This window comes from Oncorhynchus gorbuscha, linkage group LG09 (genome assembly GCF_021184085.1).
Source record: "Oncorhynchus gorbuscha isolate QuinsamMale2020 ecotype Even-year linkage group LG09, OgorEven_v1.0, whole genome shotgun sequence".
Taxonomy (NCBI): Eukaryota; Metazoa; Chordata; class Actinopteri; order Salmoniformes; family Salmonidae; genus Oncorhynchus; species Oncorhynchus gorbuscha.
Genome location: NC_060181.1, coordinates 56,100,848 through 56,111,539, shown reverse-complemented (window position 1 = coordinate 56,111,539; position 10,692 = coordinate 56,100,848). Strand labels below are relative to the sequence as shown.

The 10,692-nt window shown below is 41.4% G+C and overlaps 1 long non-coding RNA gene across 1 annotated transcript; it reads right to left on the bottom strand.

The window, feature by feature from the left end:
• Positions 1 to 2,222: 2,222 nt before the first annotated feature.
• Positions 2,223 to 10,617, bottom strand: LOC124042871. Its single transcript, XR_006840221.1, has 3 exons — positions 10,382 to 10,617; positions 10,057 to 10,109; positions 2,223 to 2,511 (listed from the first exon to the last, which is right to left on the bottom strand). It is a non-coding gene; the product is annotated as an uncharacterized LOC124042871 (long non-coding RNA).
• Between the last annotated feature and the right edge of the window lie 75 nt (positions 10,618 to 10,692).

Genomic DNA, 10,692 nt, shown 5'->3' with positions numbered 1-10,692 from the left:
AGGTGCCCAGAAGGATGGTATTTACGGAGGCTGTAAGACTCTCTCTCCTTGATATAGAAATATTTGACTTCACTGCCTCTTGAATGGTCAGGTCCCTTGCACCATAATGACACTTGACCTCCACCACTGCTGTGGTGCCCACCAGACCTTCCGGTGAGGCTCCCAGGATCCAAGACCCTGTGACCCAAAGCCCTGACTCCTGCACATTCATCCCTGTAGCCATTTTGAATGCCTTAATGTCCTCCTCTTCGTTGTCTGTGCCCTACTTACAGACACACCCAACGACACTGAACACCTTGAAATGCATTCATTGAAAGCTATGTGCTATATAAATGAAGTTTGATTTGATTGATGACATTACAGCTGTACAATATTTAAATAAACTATTTTTTTCCATGAGGACAAGTTCAGTTTTTCCATGAACATTTCATTTATAACTTGGGATTTTATCAGTTGACAAAATCAATCATATAGTGGGAAGGATCCTTTAAGTCTCTGTGAAATCATGTACCACTTCAAATAAATACATACTGTGTCTTTGAAGATTTGTCTCTGCCCATGAAACTACAATACAGGCTGGATGTCTTAACAAAGTCAATTTTGAATGTCGATGGACCTTTTGATTAATTCTCATCAATGACAACATTCTAGAACTGAGTTATCACTCATCGAAGTATGGTATCCGGGGTGATCTTGTTAATGATTATGTAATTGATTAAGTGGCTCTTTCCTTGTAGAATGTTGACAGCAGTATAGAAAACATTGTATTGCTGAGATGCTCAAACATAACAGCTACGCTCGACACAGGATTAACTTTATCCCTCACGCTGGCCCTGACCAATCCGTACATTTCCCCTCACTATAGTTGCACTTCTCCACGTGAGTAAACAGTGTGGCAGGCAGGCTCGAAGTCAAGACAGGTAGACTTGTCAGGCAGGCGGGTACAGAGTCCAGAAACAGGCAAGGGTCAAAACCGGGATGACTAGCAAAATGAGAATAGAAAAAGCAGGCGCACGGGAAAACCACGCTGGTTGACTTGAACATACAATACAAACTGGCACAGAGACAGGAAACACAGGGATAAATACACCAGGGAAAATAAGCGACACCTGGAGGGGGTGGAGACAATAATGAGGACATGTGAAACAGATCAGGATGTGACAACTACAGAATAAGAGCAAATCTTAGACGTATAATTACTAGTCTGCAGCTAGAAATTACGGAAGTCCAGAACGAGAATACTGACAACCGCTGAAGCATTTATTCTATGAGAACAATTCCGAATGGTACTCTGAAGTATCCATTCTAACCACATACAACCACGAAAGACATTCTGTTAAAAGGTCCCCAAAGCACACATATCTCTGGGTTGCTCCTCTTTTCAGTTCGCTGCAGCTGGCGAATAGAACGAAAAACACTCAAACTGGACTGTTATCTCCATCTCTACATTCAAAGACTCAATCATGGTCACTCTTACTGACACTTGTGGCTGCTTGGCGTGATGTGTTGTTGTCTCTACCTTCTTGCTGTTGTCTGTGCCCAATAATGTTTGTATCATGTTGTGTTGCTGCCATGCTATATTGTTTTCTTAGGTCTCTCTTTATGTAGTGTTGTGGTGTCTCTTGTCGTCATGTGCGTTTTGTCCTACATTTTGTATTTTTCATCCCAGCCCCCGTCCACGGAGGAGGCCTTTTGCCTCTTGATATGCAAGAAATAAGAGTTTGTTCTAAACTTTACGTGCCTAGTTAAATAAAGGTTCAATTACAATGTCTTAATAAAACCAGCTCAAGCATGCCCCCTGGTGGAGCCGCCACGCCTCCAGCAGGCTTGAAAAATGGAATTTTCTGTTTGTCTTTGTTGGATCCATTTGTTTGTTTCAGTCGTTAAATCTTTTGACGTGTTGATTTAAAAAACATCGACAAAAATGCACTGGATTGTTTGAAATGTGGTAAACTTACACTGAGTGTACAACACATTAAGAACACCTTCCTAATATTGAGTTGCACTACCTTTTGCCCTCAGAACAGCCTCAATACATCAGACCATGGACTCGACAAGGTGTCAAACGCATTCCACAGGGCTGCACATGTTGACTCCAATGCTTTTCACAGTTGTGTCAAATTGGCTGGATGTCCTTTGGGTGATGGACCATTTTTGATACTGTGGCAAACCAAGGGGTTTGGTCAAGACGTTTACACAGATCAAACATGGACTGAGTAGGATTAGCTCAGTGTCAAGGGTGTTTATTTAAATAATACATCAAAAAGAAGGAGGATAGGTCTCCCCATGAGACCCTCCCCGGGATACTGTCTTCTGGGCTCCGCGTCTTACTGTATCCTGTCGGGGTCAAAACTGCACTCACTCCTGTTACCTCTGTAACCGTCCCCAACTACTCCTGGTGGCTGACCTGTTGTACACCCCCCCCACCCCTTAGCTCTGTTGGGGCGGGGACTGTCATCAGTATGTCTCCCTTTCGTTAGGGCATCCGCGTTTCCATGCTTCGCCCCTGACCTGTGCACAACAGAAAAAGAGAAGCGTTTAAGGGACAAGAACTACCTGGTGACCTGATCGTTTGTGTCCTTTCCCCTGGCCATCCAGACCAGGGGAGCATGGTCCGTGACCAGGGTGAAGTGGATACCTAACAGGTAATACTTGATTGTCTTTAGCGCCCACTTCACCGCTAGACACTCTTTCTCAACAATAGAGTACTTTTTTCTCTAGGTATCAGCTTTCGGCTGATGTACATGATGGGGTGCTCCTCCCCATTGTGTATCTGGGACTGAACGGCCCCTAGTCCCGTATCACATGCATCCGTCACATGCCATAACAATTTTTGTTGACAAAATTCTGCATTCTCTAATTAATCTTCATACAAAAACGCCTTTCTTGGTGGGCGAGAAAACGCCACCTGCTGGAGGGAGACAGTTGAACAATAGGAACAACGGTTTCCACTAGTTACCACAGCCACAAAATCAAAATGGCCTATATCAAATCCAATTTTATTGGCCACATACACATGGTTAGCAGATATTTATGCGAGTGTAGTGAAATGATTGTGCTTTTAGTTCCGACAGTGCAGTAATATCTAACAAGTAATCTAACAATTCCCCAACAACTACCTAATACACACAAATCTAAAGGGGTGAATGGGAATATGTACATATAAATATATGGATGAGTGATGGCCGAAAGGGGTAGGCAAGGTGCAATAGATGGTATAAAATACAGTATATCCATGTGATATGAGTAATGTAAGATATGTCAACATAAAAGTGACATTTTCTACTCCTGGGGTGCTGACCTGTTGCACATTATTATTATTTGACCCTGCTGGTCATCTATGAACATTTGAACATCTTGGCCATGTTCTGTTATAATCTCCACCCGGCACAGCCAGAAGAGGACTGGCACCCCTCATAGCCTGATTCATCTCTAGGTTTCTTCCTAGGTTCTGGCCTTTCTAGGGAGTTGTTCCTAGTCACTGTGCTTCTACACCTGCATTGCTTGCTGTTTGGAGTTTTAGGCTGGTTTTCTGTACAGCACTTTGTAACATCAGCTGATGTAAGAAGGGCTTTATAAATACATTTGATTGATTGATTATTTAAAATGGCATTGTTTTAAAGTGACTAGTGATCCATTTATTAAAGTGGCCAGTGATTGGGTCTCATTGTAGGCAGCAGCCTCTCTGCGTTAGTGATTGCTGTTTAGCAGTCTAATGGCCTTGAGATAGAAGCTAATGGCCTTGAGATAGAAGCTGGTGAAAGAGAGGCGGACCAAAATGCAGCATGGTTATTTTTGTACATCTTTAATAAAGATGAAAATAAAACAATCTACAAAAAACCAAGAACCGTTGGTGGAAGAAGAAGAAGAAAGAAGAAAAAAACCCACCAGTCCTATCTGGTGCCACAAAGACAGGAACAATCACCCACAAATCCCAACACAAAACAGGCTACCTAAATATGGTTCCCAATCAGAGACAATGACTAACACCTGCCTCTGATTGAGAACCATATCAGGCCAAACATAGAAATAGACAAACCAGACACACAACATAGAATGCCCACCCAGCTCACGTCCAACACTAAAACAAGGAAAACACACACGAACGATGGTCAGAACGTGACATCAACGCCAACCTCAGCAAGGAGATCTCCTGGAATGAGATGTACTCTCTCATTCTGGGGGTAAGACATAATTTCAACATCACAGATATATATATATATATATACATCACAAATGCCCATGATAAAATGCACTGTGAATTGTGTTATACTACTGAATGAAACTGAGGAGATGCACTCAGACTAGCCTTTGTGATTTAATTGACTTTTAACTACATTATTTTAGTTGGCAAAATTGGAATGTAATACACTATAACCTATTGTTTGTGTATGATCTTTATTCATTGTTCACTTGTTTTTCAACAATGTCAGGTACAGGCAGGGATGACTAGGGTCTCCAGCAAGGAACACACAGGGACTAGGAAAGAATTTGAAGATCACAGATTTAAATTCCCACTGTGCCCATGATAAAGTTATCTACATTTCTTTAGTTGGCTGCTTTGAGCAAAACTTGTATGTAATATAACCAGTGGCGATTTTAGCATGTAAATCTTGGTGGGGCAAAACCCCAAAAATGTGGGATGCACGCCAGCAAAGCAACAACACAACACTAAAAAACACATGAATTGCACTATAACGGTAACAAACTGTGCCCACAAACTGTTAGGGCCTACATAAAGCTGTCCCAACAGCAGAGTCCCAACAGCAGTCCCAACACCTTACTACCGCTACAGTTCATTCAGCCTCATTTACTGCCTTTCAAAAAAACATAGCAGATATGACTGCCTTGCTTAAACTGTGGTTTCTACTGACAATTGAGATGTAACACAAACTATGGCATAAGGGGACGACAAGCGGATAAGAGGCCATCTATAATTTAGATCAAGACATCAATGAGCGAGAGACGACGGAGGTAGTCAATATAACTCTCTGTTCAGCACTTTTGAAATGTACAGCGACAGAATTCAGAACATGGTCCGTTCTTACATATAAACAGACAATGAAAGATCTAACAATATTTGATGATTACATTTCTCTAAAACAGGTTATAGGCAAACGAGTACACACCGGCCACTAACGATGTGTTCACAATACCACCTTGGTGAAAATAGACCAAATTATTTGTCGGGACCCGGTTACGAACCCGGGTCTCTGGAGTGAGAAACAGTCACTTAACCAACTGAGCCACGAATAGTCGGCAGAACCCGGAAGATGAGGCAGGCACAGCAGTACTTGAGACAGTGTATTTAATTAAGTAAAAATGTGAAGTCCTTCAGGAAAAAGGTAAATCCACAAGGTGGTAGGTATAGCATAACAAGCCTCAAAAGATACTCAAAAATAAATAAACAAGAACAAAAAAAACAGAATTCCACAAGAGAGTCCACCGGGATCAACAAGAGTACACAGAATACTAGGGCTGGGTGCTAACATACAAACACAGAGCAAATAACTGAGGAAAACTAAGGGTTTAAATACAATCAGGGGAAACGAGGCACAGGTGCAAATAATAATGGGGGATCAAGGGAAAACAAAAGGTCAAAAAGCACAATGGGGGCATCTAGTGACCAAAAACCGGAACAACCCTGGCCAAATCCTGACATTATTAGGGTGAGGCACATGGACTACTAACAGCTTACTACACAATAGAGGTCGACCGATTATGATTTTTCAACACCGATACCGATCATCGGAGGACCAAAAAAAGCAGATATCGATTAATCGGCTGGTGTGTATATGTATGTGTATATGTATGTGTATATATATGTGTATATGTATATGTAATGACAATTACAACAATACTGAATGGACAATGAACACTTATTTTAACTTACTATAATACATCAATTCTATTTAGTCTCAAATAAATAATGAAACATGCTCAATTTGGTTTAAACAATGCAAAAACACAGTATTGGAGAAGAAAGTAAAAGTGCAATATGTGCCATGTAAAAAAGCTAACGTTTAAATTCCTTGCTCAGAACATATGAAAGCTGGTGGTTCAATATTCCCAGTTCTTCAATATTCCTACTTAAGAAGTTTTAGGTTGTAGTTATTATATGAATTATGATGCGTCAACTATTTCTCTCTATACCATTTGTATTTCATAAACCTTTGACTACTGGATGTTCTAATAGGCATTTCAGTATTGCCAGCCTAATCTCAGGAGTTGATAGGCTTGAAGTCATAAACAGCGCTGTGCCTCAAGCATTGCGAAGAGCTGCTGGAAACTCAGTTAAGTTTGAATGAATGCTTACGAGCCTGCTGCTGCCTACCACCGCTCAGTCAGACTGCTCTATCAAATATCAAATCATAGACTTAATTATAATATAATAAAACACAGAACTACAAGTCTTTGGTCATTAATACGGTCGAATATGGAAACTATCATTTCGAAAACAAAATGTTTATTCTTTCAGTGAAATACGGAACCGTTCTGTAATCGGCATCCAAAAATTCTGATTACCGATTGTTATGAAAACTTGAAATCGGCCCTAATTAAATCGGTCATGACGATTAAATCGGTCAACCTCTACTACACAACATACACTTAGATATGTATACTGTTAAAGTAATACTATCTGGCATCCTATATAATGTATGAAGCAGCATAAGACATTTTTGGACTCACGTTGTGATGTGCTTGAACAGGAAAGTGGTGCGGCGGTTCTTAATAATATAATAATAATAATAAATAATAATAAATAATAATATTCGTGGGCAAATTTTGTCATCAAAGAGAAAGATGCCGGATTTACAATACAGGTTTGAATGACCATTCAAAATGTATTTTCCCAGTAGTAGCTTGTTTTTCTCAGAGTTCCCTGTTGTCTTGAACTCGCAGTTAGCCACTGATTCCTTCCCAAACCACTCATTGTTGAATTTGCGATTTCGAACTTGTTGTGTCATGTTTATGTGCAATGGCCAATGAGAATCAAGACGTTTTATTTCTAATTTCTCTTCCTATGACAAGGATTGAAAAGGATTTGATTATCGACTTGATTCATGGCGACGACTGCTAGCTTCCTAGCTAAGATTTTTTAAGTATGATGTTGACATGGTGGTTTCTTTGTAACACTTGCAGTTAGCCACTGATTCCTTCCAGACGACTCATCGTTGAATTTGCGATTTCCAACTTGTTGTGTAATCTTTATGTACAATGGACGATGTCCACCGATACGTTTTATCTATAATTTCTCTTCATTATTTCTCTTCATATGACAAGGATTAAAAATGATTGTGGACTTGATGACAACTGATGATGACTGCTAACTAAGACTTTGAAAGTAAGATGTTGACATGAGTCCAATCAAAGCTACTGTAGAAAGAATGACATCAAATCACATTATATCTGTGGCCAATGATCTTGATCCTTCTTGGATGGGCACTTCTAATATAATTCTATGGCAGCACACAAGGGGCTACGTTTTTTTAGCTCTAACCTTATAATTGGGGATGATGTACTGTCCCATGAGTGACAGAACATGTAAATACACACGCACGAGGCAAAGAGCACTACCCTGCCTACGGAAAACCATGCAGAGCTTGTGGAACTAATAATCACTTTGCAAAAGTGTGTCTCAAAGGCAAAAGAAGGGTGAGTGAGGGCAAGATTCACTGTGTTGATGATGTCACTCAATGTTCAGAGCAGAACAGTGAACGTGGCATTTACATGCATGAATCCATTGGGGCTGTACACTCGAGGGAAGAAATGGTTTGTGAAACTACGATTACACAACAATGTCAACTGGATTCCGGTGCTACATGCAACGTAATGAGCTACAAAGACAAAATCGATATGGCACCTGACACACATCTATTGCCCAGCGATACTAGACTAAAGCTGTACTCAGGAGAGCTAATGAGCTCTATGGGCATCTTTGAGAACAAATGTGTAATTCGGGGATGCAAACACAAGCTGGAGTTTGAGATTGTGGAAACAAGTCAACATGCTTTCCTCTCAGGCTCTACATGCGAAAGCCTGGGACTGATGCAGTTCACCGTACCAAATGACCTGCACATTATGGAGCATGTCCAGCATGGACCCCTCTCCAAAGAACAACTACTCAGCAGATATGACAATGTTTTCAACAGGCCCGTTGAATCAGTGCCTGGGGAGATACACGTTGAATTGGATGAGAGTGTCATTCCAGTCCAGTGTGCTCCTCGCAATGTGCCCATTGCAATGAAAGTGGCTGTGAAGGCCCAGCTGGACAAGTATGAGGCCGATGGCCACATGACATCTGTGACTGAACCAACAGCCATATGGTCATAGTGAAAAAAAAACAGAGAAGCTGAGGGTCTTCATCGACCCAAAGCTTCTGAACCAAGCAACTGAAACGATCCCACTATATCATGCCGACACTAGAGAATGTCCTCTACAAGCTTCCCAAGGCCAGGATTTTCACCTTGCTAGATGCCCGAGATGCATTCTTTCAATGCAAGCTGGACGAAGAAAGCTACTTCATGACTACCTTCTGGACCCCCTGGGGTCGGAAACTCTGGCTCAAGCTCCCGTTTGGTGTCTCAGTGGCGCCTGAGGTATACCAACGTAAGCAGCACGAGTTACTGGCTGGGCTCAAGGGCATTGAACCCATCGCCGATGATGTCCTGATCGTAGGCTGTGGTGACACAGATGAAGAAGCAGAACGCGACCATGATGTGAAGCTCCTGGCACTGATGGAGCGCTGCTGAACGGTTAAGCTTCATCTTGGCCTGATGAGGCTGCAGTTCAAGGTGAAAGACGTCCAATTCCATGGCCACATTCTCTCGGCCAAAGGCCTGAAGCCGGACCCAGACAAAGTCAGAGCGACCACGACATGCCAAACCCGTCTGATGCAAAAGGAGTACAGTGTCTCATCAGATTTGCAAACTATCTTGCAAAGTTCATGCCACACTCCTCTATGCCGGTTGCTGGACAAAGACACATCATGGCACTGGCTACCCAAACATGAGGCCGCAGTAAAGGAGATGAAATCTCTGGCTTTATCTATGCCAGTGTTGCGCTACTACGAAGTCACGAATCCTGTCACAACCCAGAGTGACGTTATGTTTGCACTTTCTATCGAAAAGGATGATTTTACGGAGTCTAGTTGATAGGTAATCGACTAGCCGGACTGTTCCCCGGAGTCTGCGTGTAGGAATTTGTACAATGCTTGAACAAGGCTATTGAACTTGACATTGGTGTCTGTCTTTATTCATTTATCCAACATATCATACTGAAACAGTAAGGTCCCTTGCTTGCACCACAGGGACACTTGACCTTCACCACTGCTATGACCATCTAGTGAGGCTCCCAGGATCCCAGACTCAGTGACCCAAAGCCATGACTCCAGCACATCCATCCCTGTAGACATGTTGAATGCCTTGATGCCCTCCTTTTCGTTATATGTGCTCCACTTTATAGACAACACCGCATCCAACGACTGAACACCTTGAAATGCATTTGTTGTGAGAAATGTGCTATATAAATATGTTTGATTTGATTGATGACATTACAGCTGTAGAATATGAGGACAAGTACAGTTTTGCAATACACCTTTAAGTAAGAACTTGGGACTTTATGACATATCAATCATATATTGGGAAGGATCCCATAAATCAAGACTGTGTGAATGCATGTACCACTCCAAATAAATAAATACTGTGCCTTTGAAGATTTGTCTCTGGTTATAAAACTATAATACAGGCTGAATGTCTAAACAAAGTCTATGTCGAATGTCAATAGGTTTTTAGATTTTATTCTAAAACTGAATTATCACTCATCATATTCTGGTATCCGGGATAATCTGGTTAATGATTATACCACTGATTAATTGGCTCTTTCCTTATAGAATGTTGATAGCTGTATAGAAGACATTGTATTGCTAAGATGCTCAAACTTAACTTAATAGCTACACTCACTGACACAGGATAAACTGTATCTATCATGCTGGCCCACACCAAACCAGTAAATTGTCTTTCACTATAGCTGCACTTCTCAACATGGCAGACTTACCCTTTTAATGCTCTGACGCCATAAGGTCTGAAATAGACACCAAAGTCAACATCCTGTACAAACAATTATTGAGGCTAAGTAAAACAAAATTATTTTTTAACTATTCTGCTAACTAGAGTGTAGTCAGTGGCTAGCTAGACAGAAAAAGGGGACAAATTCATGGCTTGGGCACAGATCGCGCTGGTGAAGTGTAGCTGACAGTGTGCTAGAGATGAGGTTCAGGAGCTTCCTGCAGGAATGTGTTGTCTTGCTGAGGTCTTCTCTGTTGCTAATTTCCAGTTAGAATATGGAGAGTAAAATTGAGGCGAATATATTGCGAACTCACCTTGTCTGAGCGAGAATTACATGGTCAAAACAATCGGAACCTTTATCAGGTTTTACCGCTAACGTTAGGTTGTATGTGTATTATGAGGAAACCACAGTGCCTGACTATTGCGCTTCCTGCAATGATGAGGGTGCGACGTGACTAAACCAGAGAGGAGAGGAGAGAGGGTTTACTCCATATACAAATTCTTATTTTTGGGCGGGAGGTCAATGACAGCGGCAAATTTGGTTAAGAATAAATGTAATTGCTAATATTCTACATTATGCTTATCTGATCAAATATAAGTTTCGTAAGGGTTAGTTTGTTTAAAA